Here is a 15,257-nt window from a genome sequence, read left to right on the forward strand (position 1 = left end):
CGGTGACRCTCTTGTCCTGCTGATATGACAGCTCTTACTCTTGACTTAAAGCATTTGCATCAGCGTTACGACCTTGTAGCACATACCTGAGCGCTACTGAATCCGTCCACTAGAGGACAGCAGGAGGGTGCCATGCAGCCTGCATCACATCTAAACATATTTTGTGCATGCTCTGCATGCACAAAAATGTATAAACATGCTGAAAAGAACATGCCTTGGTACTTGCAGACATCCATCTGTGTGGATGTCTGCAAGTAACTGGAAGCTGGCTTGACATTTTAGTCTTGAGATCTCAATCAGAGCTACCCTAGGAGAAGACAGAATCCCTGCATTGTCTTTGGGCTCACTTTATAAAGAAAGGAACCAAAAAAAAAAACCACTTCTGCCCCAAAGTCGTCCTGACTCAGGTCACTCAAATCACCACTTGTTTCTTTGAGGACAGTGCCCTGGGTCTTCTGATGAGTGTGAGATCCTGCAAAAGGAGGTGAAGATTTCACCTGTACCTTCACAGACCCCTGCAGGGTACACCAATGCCCAGGTAGAGCAAGGTTATTAAAGCAGCAGCATTAATTGCACTAACCTGGGGGAAAAAGCTCAGTCTTCCCTTTCAGTCTCATCAGCCATCCAGAGTGTAATATAATCCATAGACATATTTACATCCTTCCAAGAAGCACTCGCATTTCTGAGGCAGAGCAGCCCCCTGACGGCACCAATTCACCCCTTGCTGAAGGGACATATATTCCCCACATGACACTAGAGCTCTCTGGAAAGAGTTATTTCCTCTCACAAGTGATTTATGGATAGTAAKGTAGCTGGAGAAGGTAAATACGTACTTGACTCATCTACATTTTTTTAATTCCCATTTGACTCCCAGCTCTTAGTGTATGTCACATTTCCTGAGTTATGGTGTCCTGCGTGACCTCTTTTATTTAGATGTTCAATCTGGAAAAGCAATACTTCAGACTTTTGATTCCTAAACCAGGAGTAGCATCTGGCTTCCACATTACAATTCTGCATGAAGTGAGGAAGGAGAATATTAATATCCCCCAACAACAACTTTAAAAACAGTTCTGAGGATTTGGTGTGAGAAACAGTTATCTTGTACAAATGCTAGCAGAACACCTTCCTTTGAAATCAGAATACAAACAAGAAACCACTGAGTCGCCAAAACATCAACATTCAAAGTATGAAACCATTGAGGAAGCAAAAATAATTAAAAACACGATTCTTTTCTAATGAGCAGGTGTCCCCACTGCTAAAACTATTGCCAACAGGAGGTACTCACTTCCCTGCTCAATTCTCAGCTTGAGAAATCCGGGTACTACCGCTGTGCTGGCTGCAGGGGCTTGGAATAAGTCATTTCTCTTCTTCAGCTAACTGTTTTCCTGCACTTAAATCAGAGATGATCATTACTTTTATTGCCCTTATCCATCTTCATGATGCATTCCATGAGCACRGGAGCTTTTCCAGGTTCTGCTTTGCTCGTGCGGGGAATATGACCTTCAGGCCGTTATTTCCCAGCCCGTCAGCCTTGGTGCACTAAGAGCTGGCTCCCGTGCCCGTCGTGCTTGCCCAGACAAGCAGGGGCAGGCTCACGCCTGCAGCGTTCAGGCTGCCTCCTCGTGCACAGCAGGCGCTCAGTGCGGCCCCCCAAGTCCTGCTTCCAGCTGCTCCCGCATCCATCCGCCRGGAGCAGCTCATTTCCTGGTGCTTCTCATGTCCTCAGATGCCCTGACTGACATCTAGTGAACGGGGATTATTTGCACACTGGAGCTAGAGCCCTCGACCCCTCAGGTTCAGTGTTGCCCTGAGGATCCCGCAGGCAAAGCTGCAGAGATCTATCTGCCTTTTGTGTGTGTTGACTTTTGGGGAGGATGTAAAATGCAAGAGGAAGAATCATTTCTTCATTAAAATGAAATCCCTGGTTGCTGCGTGTACCAGGGAGCCTGCACAGATTTCCTCCCGAGCTGTTTCCCAGGGGCCGGGAGCAGTAACTGCAGTTGTGGACCCGTAGGGGTCAGTTTATACCAGAAGAAACTAAGTCAGGATTTCGTAACAACCACTAGCTAATGTTTAACAAAACAGCATGTGAAGAATAGAGGAACGATCACAAATATTTTTAGTTTTAAAAATAGTCCTGCTAACCGAGGACACTATCCGAGGTCTACAAAGTTGCCGACATCCTCCAGCGGCAGGGACATTTCCCATCAGATGGCCTGGAAGTCTCTGCTAGTGCCCAGAAACTCCTGCTAGTTTATGCTTTACTTCAAACGGTCTCATTTTGAAGCTCTTCATTGTGGTTATCATCCTTCCAACCACCAAAAGAACTGTGGCGGTCGCCCCTGGAAAGCCCCCGCGCTCGGCACCAGTTGCCCCACCATTTACGGCCTGCACGCTGCAATTCCCTGTGTGGGAGCAGCCTGGGCAAGCCTGTGYGGTGCCCCCGATATCATGCCCAAGATACCACAGCGCCTATAATTAGAGCAGGAAATGCCTGTGGCATTGCTATGGCAAACACCACGAGTGATTTCTTTCCTACCGCCGCCTGAGCGAGGCTGCTGACTTGCTCAAGGAGTTGTGTTGGGACCTCCGTGTTGGGCTGCAGGAGCACCGTGGTTTTCCCTTTCTCTCTTTGCGCAACACAGCCTGCGCCGACGTTTAGCTTCTTGCTTTTCATTTAGCTTGCAAGTAAGTGTCTCGGTGGAGAGACCACTCTCCTGGCCCTCTGGCTCCTGTCACCAAGAGGCCCCAGTCCTGGCTAGCACAGTTGCGAGAAAACTTTCCCAGACTAATCACAGCCATCCTGCCTGCAACACTGACCAGCAATGCTCATTATCCAGCACAGCGTGGCAAATCCCATCACCATGAGGCCGACTTTGCCAAGAATTCAAAGCAAAACTTTGATTTTGACTTCTACGGAGCCCTCCAGTGCACATTGCTGGGAATTGAGAGGATTACAGTGATACAGGAAAAAGACATTAAACAGGAGTACCTGGAGCTTAGTAGTGTAAGAGTCACCCCTTTGTTCTCTGGCTTAACTTGCATTTTAAAGGATTTTTTAGTAACCCAAAATACATCTATTTCATTAAGATTAAACTTCTCACAATATAAGAGTAGCACTGACTTACTCTCCCACTGTCCCGAAATCCCACTGTCAAGTTTGTGACATCAGGTCACAGGAGCAGAATCCCATCTTGCACAGAAGATAACTCAGCTGTGGAGCATGGAGACTGTTTCAGGGGGATGGGAAGTCACTAACAGAAGCAGGAACCGCGTCCAGACTCCTGATTCCCAGCACTTCAACAGTCAATCAGAGAACAGTAGGTCTATAAGGAAATCCTGCCCAGAAATAGGAGTAAATCATTAGAAAGAAAAAGAAAAAGAAAAAGAAAAAGAAAAAGAAAAAGAAAAAGAAAAAGAAAAAGAAAAAGAAAAAGAAAAAGAAAAAGAAAAAGAAAAAGANAAAGAAAAAGAAAAAGAAAAAGAAAAAGAAAAAGAAAAAGAAAAAGAAAAAGAAAAAGAAAAAGAAAAAGAAAAAGAAAAAGAAAAAGAAAAAGACAATCAATGAATCTTATTACATCCAACATGCTGTTGACAGCTTAAAGTAAGCAAACAGGAAAGACATTTCCTTGAATTTGCTTTAAGTTCTAGCAAACTGTGGAGGTAGATGTATTTGTCTTAGCTGAGACATTTCCAGAAATTAGTTTTCAACYGGTGTTTCTTAAAATGACATCTCAGATCTCTCAGTGCTGCTGCCTACAAGCAGTACAACAGCATGCAACAAGCTTTGGTACTTGAGTATCTTGGCASTAGATCCATGAAAACTACACCACCAAAATTACTCATGTAAACCAGAGTTCTTCATCTGTTTTGCATTTGCAGCTTTTATAAAACTTCTCAGCAAAACCACTGAGTAACTGCAAAATAAACTGTGCTAAATGCCACCACTRTATAACCAGAAATTGTCAAAATCCTAGATTAGGCAAAAATTTTACATTTTCCCTGTGAGCCACAGATGGTGGAGGAATGAGAAGCCTCCAAGTCATTTTATTAAAAGTGAAACATAAAAGTAGACCATTCCAGTGCTGCTGTTTTGAAATAAGCTTAAAATGGCTTCAGATATGTATTTAAAGGGTGGAAAAATGAGATAGAAATAAAAGTGCATATATGTGTTCACACATGTGCAAGAGAGGGGAAGCAGGCAGCTTCCTCCGTGAGCTGAGTGAGCTGGATGCTGAGCCTGTCACATGGTAGAGGTCAAGGATGGGCCAGGTGCTCCTCCAGCACCATTTGACGGATATTTTGGAGGAATTATGACCCACCAGTACCCCAAGCACCATTAACCTCCACCCAGTCCCTTCCAGACCAGTGAGGACATGCCTCACTGAAGGCCACTTCAGTGCTCATGCATTTTTGGTGCACGAGCCAAGGATGAGCTTGCACACGTGTCACCCACCCTCACAGGGGCTTTGGTCCTGGGCTGGCCAGGCCGAGGTGGGCTGCTCTGCAGAGTGTCCCACACTGACACTGCAAAGCTTGGGATGGCTGTGCAAGCGCTGCCTTCACAAGACCAGGAATACTGCACTTAGCTGCAGGTGTCCTGCTTCCAGCAACGGGGACATCCAAACCCAGGTGAGGGAGCACACCCGTTCCTGGATCTAGCCAGGAACTATGTATGGTCCCTGGGTCCTGCCAAAGTCAAAATCCAGAAGGCCTGAGAAAACTGTTGCAAGGAAAAAGAAACTTCTTCCTCCTCTGTGGTTGACTCCCACTGTTGGAAATCTTTTCTATGCCCTGCTTGTAGTCTTCACAACAGAAATACTCCAAGAGTATCCAAGTAGAACCATATGGAGTTGGCTGCCATGAGCTGTCACTCCTCTGCCTTTGATTTCCATGTGGACAGGTCTTAAAATTCCTTTTTTCCTCAAGTTGCTACTCTGCTCCCTTCCTGGCACTGTCTCCACCTGCACTTCCCTTTTCCAAGACATTTCCCCAGCTAGGGCTTCCTTGAGTCAACAGCCTGAACCCTGCTGAACACCTTCCACTTTGGCTTCCCAGCTTCATCCCTAATCCTCTAGCCCAGCACGGAGGGAGCCTRAGAAGGAATTGCCATTGGATCTACTTCCTCTTGTGATGTAATATGRCCCATCCAAACCTGGATAGCATGGGTGGGAAATTCTTCTGTACAGCRCAAACTTAATTAACATTCATTAGGCATTATTAACTTTAATTAACCTTTTTTTTTTTAATGATGGCTTTCTGACAGGCACCTCAAGTGTTCTAGAAAGTCAGCTTTAGCCCAGAATTTATCAGTGCTTAGCCCACGAAGATGAAGCAGCCCAAGAAGCATGACATCTAAATTAATACCATGCACTTCCTCTCCTATCGGCTGTGTCCATATCATCTATATTCATTTAAAATGTAGCCTGCTTACTGCAGGAACTACCTCTTTCTGCACAATTGTCCCATGTCTAATGGAGCAGTCTTTAGTCTGTCTCATTTTGTGCATTTTGTGCTAGGTTTTGTTTTTCTGGTTCCATTCTTGCCCCCTTTTTACACTTCTGCAGTGCTACCTGGTGACCCCTCACCTGCCCCAAGACATCCAGGCTTGCAGGGAATACACCAAAGTCTTTAGAGCTGGTATGGCAAAACGGAAAGGGGAGAGGTTGAGGCAACAGCCCTTGGGAACACGAGGTCCTAATGAGCTTCAGTAGAGGCTTTGGGGAGCCTGGATGAGAGACCCCCATGCTGGGACTCCCCTCAGGGTCCCCCTCCCAGGCTCTGCAGCTGGTCGCTCACTCCTGATGAATGACGTCCCAAACCAGTCACACAGAAGATGTATGACCAGGATCTGGGGCTCTTGGGTGCTGTAAAAAATTATAATGGTCTGCYTAATGGATTACATACCATCTTACTTACATGCACACACATGTATGTGTGTATAAGCCTGCAACCATTCTACATAAAAATATGTGAATGTTTCCAAATGCAATGGGAAAATAAAGATAGGAGGCATAAATCATCCTTAAAGATCAGTTCTGGGATCCTTGCAATTCCTCAGACTCCCACTGGATTCAAATGATATCTAGCAAGCCCCCAAAATGTGGATGGTCTCATAGACATCTCTTTGTCTTCATTACTGTCCTGCTGTGCATGTTGGTGTCACGAGGCGGCTGTTGCTCTCTGCTGTCAATGTTTAGGGAGGGAAGCAAAAATTAATGCAGCCAAAACTCTTGAAAACCCACAAGTAGATGTAAACAGYTGGGAGTTAAACAGCAGTTTTTCCATAGCCCAGCTGAGATTTTGTGGTCTTTGCCCACAGAGGCGTTGCTGGGTGAGAGGTATTGCAGCCACTAGAGAACAAATCTGAACTGTTTGGAAATCACACAAAGTTTGTATACAAAGCTGCTCGTCTAGCAGCAACAATTTGGAAAGCTGAAACTTCCCATGGCTTTTTTCTCCCCACTTAATGGAGCTTCTTTTTTCCAAACTGATGTGCTGATGTGGAGAGGCGCGCAGAGCACCGGCGGAGCTCCAGGTTTCCGCCGGCCCGCCCGGGGAGCCCGTGTCTCCGGCAATGGATCCCGTGTCTCCGGCAATGGATCCCGTGTCTCCGGCAATGGCTCATCCCTCGCCGCCTGACCGCGACTGTCAGTCCGTGCAAGCCCGGGACAAAGGGACAGTGGTGGGTCCCCGTGCACGCCACGATCCACAGCGTGCACAAATGCGCCGCTGCACGGCCCCCCGCAGCGGAGCCGCCTCCTCGCGCCCATCTCGCCGTCTCCAAGCGGGGGACACCAACGGGAAGCAAGCGAACTGCTGCTCAGCAGTCAGGAAAATTGCAGGGAATCTCACGCTGACAGTCAGCTATCGAAAAGGAAACGTTTTTACAGCAACTCTACTGCTGTTGTCATTTTATGTGCCACTTGCCCATTCTGGCTCTCTTTCCCCTCCCTGTAATTTACTCAGTGGGGCAGACGCATATAAATTTCCTGTGCATGCTCCAAGCAGTTTTCCTGGAAAGATCAGATGAGAATGCAGTAAAACAGGRCTCCTTCGGATCAACACTGGAGCAGCAAAATCAGCAGCCCGTAATCTGGAAGAAGCAAGGAAATTGCATTAGCTCGTTATGGGTGTAATTTAGGAAATCTCTCCTGGCCACAGGCCTTGGAAAATAGCAACCACAATACCCTGCAAGAAGTGAGAGTGATAGCAGCAGTACATATCCATATGTTTGCAAATCAAGTTAAAAAAATAAAAATAAAAATAAAAATAAAAATAAAAATAAAAATAAAAATAAAAATAAAAATAAAAATAAAAATAAAAATAAAAATAAGAAGCTGAAATAGCCTTTCATTGTTTCCCAGGGTTGCTCTCCAGCAACTCGAAATAAAGTTCTGCAGCAATGTGCTGTTCTCCAGGGGTTAATGTTGCATTAATCAGAACTGACAAGCATGAAAATCACGCTTTGTTGTCTTTAAATTGCTAATTTAAGATTGAAATCTAAAACGCTTGAGCACCGATCGTTAACACAGGCGCTCGGACAAAAAGCAAACACAATCTTCCCTACTACGGGCCCACTACGCAATTGTGTTACATTTGGTTGAGAAAACAAATGCAAAGTCTGTAACTAAATCCTAATGTGTCTTTTAAGTGTTTCCATTCAAAGACCGTTCTTTGGCTAAACTTCAACGAATGGTACAAGGGTTTAATTTAAAAGCAGCATTTGCACCGACATTTACATCGGAAGGCAGAAATGCTGCCATTGAGTCACGCAGTGCAATGGCAGAAATAATTTCCCCAAATGCAAATAACTCTTTTTGCACTTTTTTTTTTTTTTTTTTCCAGCTGGAGAGGTATTTTAATGAGTTGCTTCTCAATGAGATAGCAAGCAAGGCCTGAGATACTCATTAACAGAAAGCCTATTTAAAAAAAAAAAAAAAAAAAAAAAAAAAAAAAAAAAAAAAAAAAGCAGCTTATTAAAGCTTTCACACACTATTTAATGGTACAGTTCATATCCTGTGCCATGAAGACAGGCACCAGATCAAAAYAAGGAAAAAMATGTCACCAAATATGTGCATACAACGCAAACGAAAAAAAGCACACAGCATTGGGAAAAAAAATAAAGAAGTGGTGGGAGGGAGGGAGGGAGGACAAATGTGTCCTTCTAACTGTTAAATGCAATTACATTGTATTCTGCACTAAATCAAGCCAAATTCACTTGCAAGTTTGAAAAACTGGCAGGTAGATCCAGCTCAGCAGCACAGAGTCAGCTCTCACTGAAGTCTCTGGACAAACAACAAGTGAAAGAAGTTGAAGCAGCATCTTCAGCTGAGCTGAAACTGGAGTAAACTCCATCGCCTCAGCTCATTTCTGCAACTCCAGACCCATCGGTGGATCTGGTTTGAATTGGGAAGGGGAATAATGACGTCTGGGAGAGAGTCACACTTCACCCCATCGGGGATCTGGGGACGAGGGGAGGAGGAGGAGGGTGCAGGGAAGGCAAGCTGTGCACTCAGTCTTCCCGCTGAGGAGCCCGTGAACTACAGTAGCTGTGATATCCAGCCTCCAAAATAGAGGCTCAGTTATCACATCCGCAGCAAAGCAGCGCTGAACTCCGCAGACATGTCCGTTGACCCTGATGGGAGATCCAACAGCAAATCTTGGGCAGAACTTGCTACACAAAAGACTTGCTGAGACACAAGCACTGTCATGCAGAACAAGCTCTGGGCACACAAGAAAAGGACTCAGCATTTGGCCAAGCAGTGGGGTCATGCACCAGGAGTGCTTTGTATTCTGGTGAGAACGTGGCGTGATGGCTCTCCAGGCTCACACAGAGAAAATGCAGCAGAATATGGGGTCTGRAGAAAGAGAAAATGGGAGAGAACCTAAGCACAGTCTCATCTGGCAGCTGTCTCCTCAACAGGAGGATGCATGTGAATGGGGCCTGCAGAGAAGAGCACTTAGCTTTCCTCCTGCCAGCTACTAGACCAGGAGTGCAAAGCTGCCCTTGGGTTAAAAGGTAATGGAGAGCGATACTCCAGTGTGCACAGACTCCAAAATTRTTGTGCAATCTGCATAGGTAAACATAAAATAAGATATCCATCATGTTCCTTCACAGCAGCCCACGTGCAGAGTAGTAGGGCAGTAGAGTAGGCCAGGGGATTATGAATAAGCAGGTTTTCACCAGAAGGATGTGTCAGTTGTTGTGGGCACGTTTTTGCTTGTTTTCTGGATGCTTTATTGGTTTTGTTTGGTTTTGTTTTTCTTTCCAGTCATGAATCACACTGAAACTGTTAAAGGCAAGGAGTTCTCTCACTGCAGACAACATTTAGGGGAAAGAAAACAGCCTAGGATCATTCAGTGACTCTGACACAAGTGAGCTGATTTACAGCATGGCTGAATGTAGCTCTTGAGACTACACTGGATTCAGAGATTCAGAGTATTAGGGGATACTACTGAGTGGCAAAAGGAAAAGTGTTTTTTTGCTGTACAGTTGTCCTTACAAGGAGCAGAATTGAGATTTGACCGATACATTCCTGTTGCATTAAATTCTGCCTCTGGACTGTTCCAAAGCATGTTTATTTTGTCCATGGGGATGACTGATAAAAAGACCTATCTAAGTATAGTTATTAAAAATATTTCTGTTAGATCCGATATTGAAAGGCTTAGCACTTGACACAAGGACAAAAGCCCAAATGAGAAATAACGGAAAAGAATCTTGGATCTTTATACCTTTAAGTTAAAAACAGTAACAATCTCCTAAACAACTGAACTGTCTGATTTCCACTTCTATTTCAGGATCTTTAAACATGAGAAAAATGGGGAGGAAAAAGTTTKGTCAAGCATTTTACTGCAGCTACCCCGCCAATACGCCTTGAGCATCCTGGGCCTAAATAATTCCTTAATGTTAAACCCCTTTAGCCACAGAGAGGAGTTTGTCTTCATTTGTCTGGAAAAGCCCATGTGAAGAAGTGAAGAGATGCGGAATGGGAAGAAGGGAAGTGGAATAAGCATTGCATTAACCTTGACAAAGCCAGATTTCCCTCCCATCAGCATTAGAATGACTGACTGCTGTTTTCTTTATTCTAATGTAGAAACCCAGGAAACCCTTGGAAAAATACCCAGTGATTCATAATGCTATATTTACACATGTTTAGTGACTGACTGGCAGCAATTTTTTTTTTTTTTTTAAACCCTGCAGATCATTTAGGCACTCAGGRATTCTCCCCAACATTCATCCCGTTTGTGAGAAACGGGTATTTTCAAAGGCCTCTTCTGCTTGTTGGCCCAAGGCACCCTCAGCTGGAGGGCTGGGGCCCGTGGCATGAGCCGGGTGCCTGGACACGGGTGTCCGCGTGGAGCTGCGGGCAGGAGCGGGCAGGCCGGGATGGAGGCCGGCACCCTGTGGGGCGCCCCACACCGTGCCCGGGGCAGTGGGTCTGCAGGCACCGCGGCTGCGGACTCTGAACCCTTCCCAAAGCACCTCCTTTCCCATTATAACCCAACGGAGATCCRGGCTGGGTTCTGTCTAAAGAAATACGCCATAGAACGGAAGATGACTAAAGAAATAGACCCTGCTAAGGTGTGTGGCCTCCACCTGGAGCTGGCAGGATGACCCAGGAAATGTGGGAAACCCATGGCTCTCCAGAGGGGTGGCTGTGGGCCAGGCACGCTGCCCTCCGCCTCTCAAACRACATGGGATGTTTAAGCTCATACAGCTTCTTCCCAAGCGGAGCTGCTGCCCGAGAGTTTCACAGATGCTGGAGAAAACCCGCTGTTGATTTCAGGGTCTCACCCACGCAGAATTCCTCCCTGAACTTCTCAGTCTGTTTGTATACAAATTAAAGCATTTTGTTTAGACTGAGGGGCCCTGTAAACGCCCTGTGCTAGTGCTGCATGCAAATATTCCTAAAACATGCAAATGTTGCTGTGTATGTGCACGGAGCTTTTCRATCAGCTTTCCAAGATTCCCTCTTTTTTTTTCTGAGTTGTTTTAAAATGCTTCCACTCTCTTAGAAAGAGAGGCTTCTATCCATCATCTGGGATGATAACGGAAACAATGGAAAAAACTGGGAACCATTAAACTGCTCATGCTGTTTCTTGCCAAATCTATGATTTATTATTGTGCCCCTCATCCCATCTGTTTTCTGGACCTTAACTCCATATCATCAGCCCCTCGGCTCGCGTCTGCACAGGACGGCCCGCAGTGCCGTAAAAGTGAAAGAGCAAATTCCCTGGTAACCCCTATTCCTCCCCGCGGCACCGCCCTCCAGGGAGGCCAAAGGGCTTTTCCTCTGGGGAAAGGGCCTGGATGCAGCTCCTTTGGGCGCAGYGGGCGCCTGTGTCTGCAGTGCACAGCCCTGCGCGGGGAGCCGAGCGCTGCAAACCGGCCGCAACCTTCGCTCAGAGGGGCACGAGCGCGCGGCCCGGCCCGGCCCCTCGGGGCTCCCTTCTCTCTTCCGCAGCTCCCACCGAGCGCCCTCTTCGCCTCCACCTCGCTCTTCACCCTTTCTGAGCACCCAGAATATAAAAACGGATCCAAGRCAACATAGATCTCGCGGGAACAAGGGTGCGCAGCTTTGCAGGCTCTTCCCTGATACACCATGTCATTTCAACTCTGTTTCTGATATGCTCAAAAGGTTTGCTTCACTTACCTCCTTGTGGTTCACAGCATCAGAACTCACTGTTGCTTTATAGCTACATTGGTATTTGAGAGAAATTTTAAATTCAAAACATTTTCAGAAGTTSAGATGTCTCATTCCAAAGAGCGGCACTCACCAAATGGACTAAGTAAATATTTCATCAGCTTTATTAATGTAGTAAGTACACACAATATATATGATTCGGGGGACCATTTAAAAATACATTAAAACTCTTTGCCATATTAAAAAGGTTATAGCATTAAGTCAGAGGTGATATTTTGTTCTCCTGAGAATGTTTGTACACACAATAGGAAGATATGGGGTTACATTACTTTTAAGGATTCTTTACATTTGCTTGCTTCTTGACAATATATCTGACAACCATTTTCATAWATACCCAATGAATTTAAAATTGGATTACATTTTGGAAATCAATTTCAGGCTGTCTCAATAAATCACAAACATTCTAGCTATAATATCTGGATGGCGGAAAGGAGCTGGATCTTATATAATTCCCCATGGCTCAGGAATTTTCTTACCAGCCTTGGGTATTTTTAATGCAGCCATTACTTAGAAGAATAAACGTGTGGTTGTGAGAAAGGTTAAAAGAAGGCCACAGARTTTAAGAATATCACAGAATGCTCACACGAAGAAGGCGGAGATACAGTGCAAACAGCAGATAGCAATTCAGGGATTTATCTCCTGTGCTGGAGCCAAACTCYGATTCCAAATCAATACTTGGTAAGTGATTAGCCAGCATGCAGAAACAGAGTCTGAAGGCTGCCCTAATCCAGGAACAGTATGAAGTGTGCTTAGCTAAATCAGTTGAAATGTTGTGAAAAGTTGTTTAGGAAGTCTAGGCAGAAAAAGAAAAAGCATACATTTAAAAAAAAAAATGTATCTGTTCTGTGCAAAATGAGATACATGGCAAATCTGTGATAACTAGGAGAGGGTTTTGGAGGATATACACTSGGGGGTGGAGGAGAATGGAGTAGCAATGTGCATTAGAGACACAATAGGCTGCCAAGATACAGAGAAGAGCATAAGCGAAATGGAATTTGTTGGGGTCACAATCACTTTGGGGATGGCTGGCAAAAAGTGGCCATATAGGGCAGAAGGGAAGGGGGTGGAAGAGGGAAGAGAGGCCCCCAGGCTGCGGCCACACAGAGAAAGGGCTCGGGAGCAGGGTTAGGTGCATGCACGGCTCAGACCCACTAACACTGCCGGCCAAGCTGGTCTGCAGGCAGCAAAGTCTCTGCGCAATGCTTGGGGAAGGCAGCACACGGGATCTCTCTCCGTGCCCGGCAATACCCGGAGCTCCGTGGGCAGCACGGTGCGTGTGCCAGGGCGCAGGCTGCTCCTGCCTCTCCCGGAGCAGGGAGCAGGCGCCGAGGGCCGCAGCAGCACAGCGGGAGGGAGGCTGGGTGCACGGAGCAGCCTCTGCTCGCGCTGGGCTCACACACASACAGGTACCGGGATGGGCACGCCGGCTCCAGGCAGGAAAACACACACACATGTAGGTATGGTAGTTACCTGAACAGACTGAAAAGTGTCTTAAAAACACTTAACAATGCATAAATTTATGCATTACGCAAATGCATAAATTCTAATTGAGCAACATCATTCCAGGTGAGGAGGTACTTCTTTACTGTTAGGATGACAGARCAGTGGMACAGGCTGCCCAGGGAGGTTGTGGAGTCTTCCTCTCTGGAGGTCTTCAAAACCCACCTGGATGCCACCCTGTGCCACATGCTCTAGGTGTCCCTGCTGGAGCAGGAAGGCTGGACTAGATGATCTCTAGAGGTCCCTTCCAACCTTGAATATTCTGTGATTCTGTGATTCCTCAATTTAAAGGTTTATGTTAGAAGCAGATTGAAGCTGTGAAACACAGGGAGTTTACTGGTCCATATAGYCTTGGTGTGAGTTTCTAAAAGCGCAGAGATAAAAGTGACTCTGATTTGTGTCCCTCTCGGCCATGTCCTACGCAGGCTCGTTGGAAGCAGCGCGCACTGGAAAGCGCTGCTGGAGCAGAGCTGAGATGTATTTCGTTTCAGGTTTTAAACTGAAACACGTTTTCTGTGATGACACAAGTAGAAACACAGAAACAGATGTGTGAGATTTCAAATGCCACAGCGAAACTTCCTGACACATAATAGGTTCAAAATGAGAGGGTGGCCTCACCTTCCGAATCAAGCAGCCTTTTGTTTACGGGCGCTAATGGGAAGCAAACACACAGCAGCAGCAGCAGCAGCGTGTTTCCCAGGCCCTTTGCAGCAGAGCCCGTGCTGCCTTTTTGGGGATGTTCACRCAAAACAAAGGCAAACCTGTCGGAGTGAGCATGTGGCAGAGTTAAACGAGCCCCGCGTCAAGGGCGAGTTTTCACTGCACACTTATCCCTAGCAGCCGCTCACCCCACGCAGGGCACTGCGGAGCTTTGCGCAAGGGTGGGTTAAATCAGTGGTCAACGTGCAGTGTTGGGAATCAGCTAAAAGGAGCCAGTAATGTTCCAGTAAGGGACTTGTAGAAAGGGCACTGTAAAGAGGACTGAATTGTAAAAGCTTGGACAGCTACGCAGTGTGAGCTTGTAAGTTCTTCTGTGTTTAATGAAAAGCACTTAAAAACTCCTCTGTATCTGTGTAATATAGGCCTGATAAACCTTTGCTGCTGTTGTTTGTTAATGTGAATGTGCTCACTGGGGTTATCCCAAAACCGTGGCAAGAACTGCAGGCCAGTGCAGTGACCTGGGAGAAGGGGTGTTTTATGGCCACGGCCTTGGCATGTGACACCCGGCTCTCCTGGGCCTCACTGSTGATGTACGGAAAGATGGTTTGAGGGCTCCCGTTCTCCTGGTGCCGCCAAAGACAAAAAAGGGGAAAAAATACGGGAGATGGAGACCCCCTTGGGGGAAAGCCCCCAAAACCCAGTTCCTCCCGGCACGGCAGGGACCTGCCTCAGCCCCCAGCTGATCCTCTGTAGTTTGCGAGCACAGTTTTAAGAGCTGCTCCTGCTCGTGCGAGGGGCGGCCCGTGGTCCCCGCGGAGCTCCAAAGGATTTGGCGGATCCGGCTGGCCACTCGCGAGCCATTCAATGTTGGCCGCGCTCCGTGACAGGACTTCCCGCCGCCGCTTCTCACGTCCGTACAAGCCACAACGCCGCGGCGGCCGGCAGCGGAGAGGGGACGGTCCCCCCCACATCCCAACGGCCCGGGGAAGCCGCCCGCCATGGCTCCCCCCCCGCCTGTCCCGGGGCGAGGCGGGCGGGGAAGGCGGAGGTGGGAGGAGACGGGGCAGGACTTTGGTCGCCGCTACAAAGCCGGTGACAACCCGCCGCGCCCGGCACATGGCGCTCGGCCCTTCCCGCCCGCGCCGCGGCGGCAGGTGGGTGCGGGGCGGCGGCGTTAGGGTCCCCCGCCGCGGCCATGCGGGGAGCGGAGCGGGGAGCAGCAGCAGCGACGGCGGCGGCACCGCCGCCACCACCCGCTTCCCCGGCCCCCGCGGGGGACAGCGGCGGTGGGAGGGGGCGAGAGGAGGGGGAGCGAGCGCGACCGTTGGGCGCGACCGTTGGCGCCGAGGGGCGGGCGGCGGGGGCTCCCCGCGCGCGGGCGGGCGGGCG

The 15,257-nt window shown here is 47.6% G+C and overlaps 1 protein-coding gene across 3 annotated transcripts in view; it reads left to right on the plus strand.

Moving 5' to 3' along the window:
• The first annotated feature begins 14,962 nt into the window (after window positions 1-14,962).
• The window catches only part of USP44 (ubiquitin specific peptidase 44), an 18,498-nt gene continuing 18,203 nt past the window's right edge, over window positions 14,963-15,257 (plus strand). For all 3 annotated transcript variants that reach the window (XM_026035545.1, XM_026035546.1, XM_026035547.1), the window contains exon 1: window positions 14,963-15,022. The gene's annotated coding sequence lies outside the window, so the exon portion shown is untranslated. The remainder of the gene's footprint in view (window positions 15,023-15,257) is intronic.

The sequence above is a fragment of the Nothoprocta perdicaria genome, unplaced genomic scaffold (assembly GCF_003342845.1).
Source record: "Nothoprocta perdicaria isolate Ctin4 unplaced genomic scaffold, notPer1 scaffold_160, whole genome shotgun sequence".
In the NCBI taxonomy this organism is placed as follows: domain Eukaryota; kingdom Metazoa; phylum Chordata; class Aves; order Tinamiformes; family Tinamidae; genus Nothoprocta; species Nothoprocta perdicaria.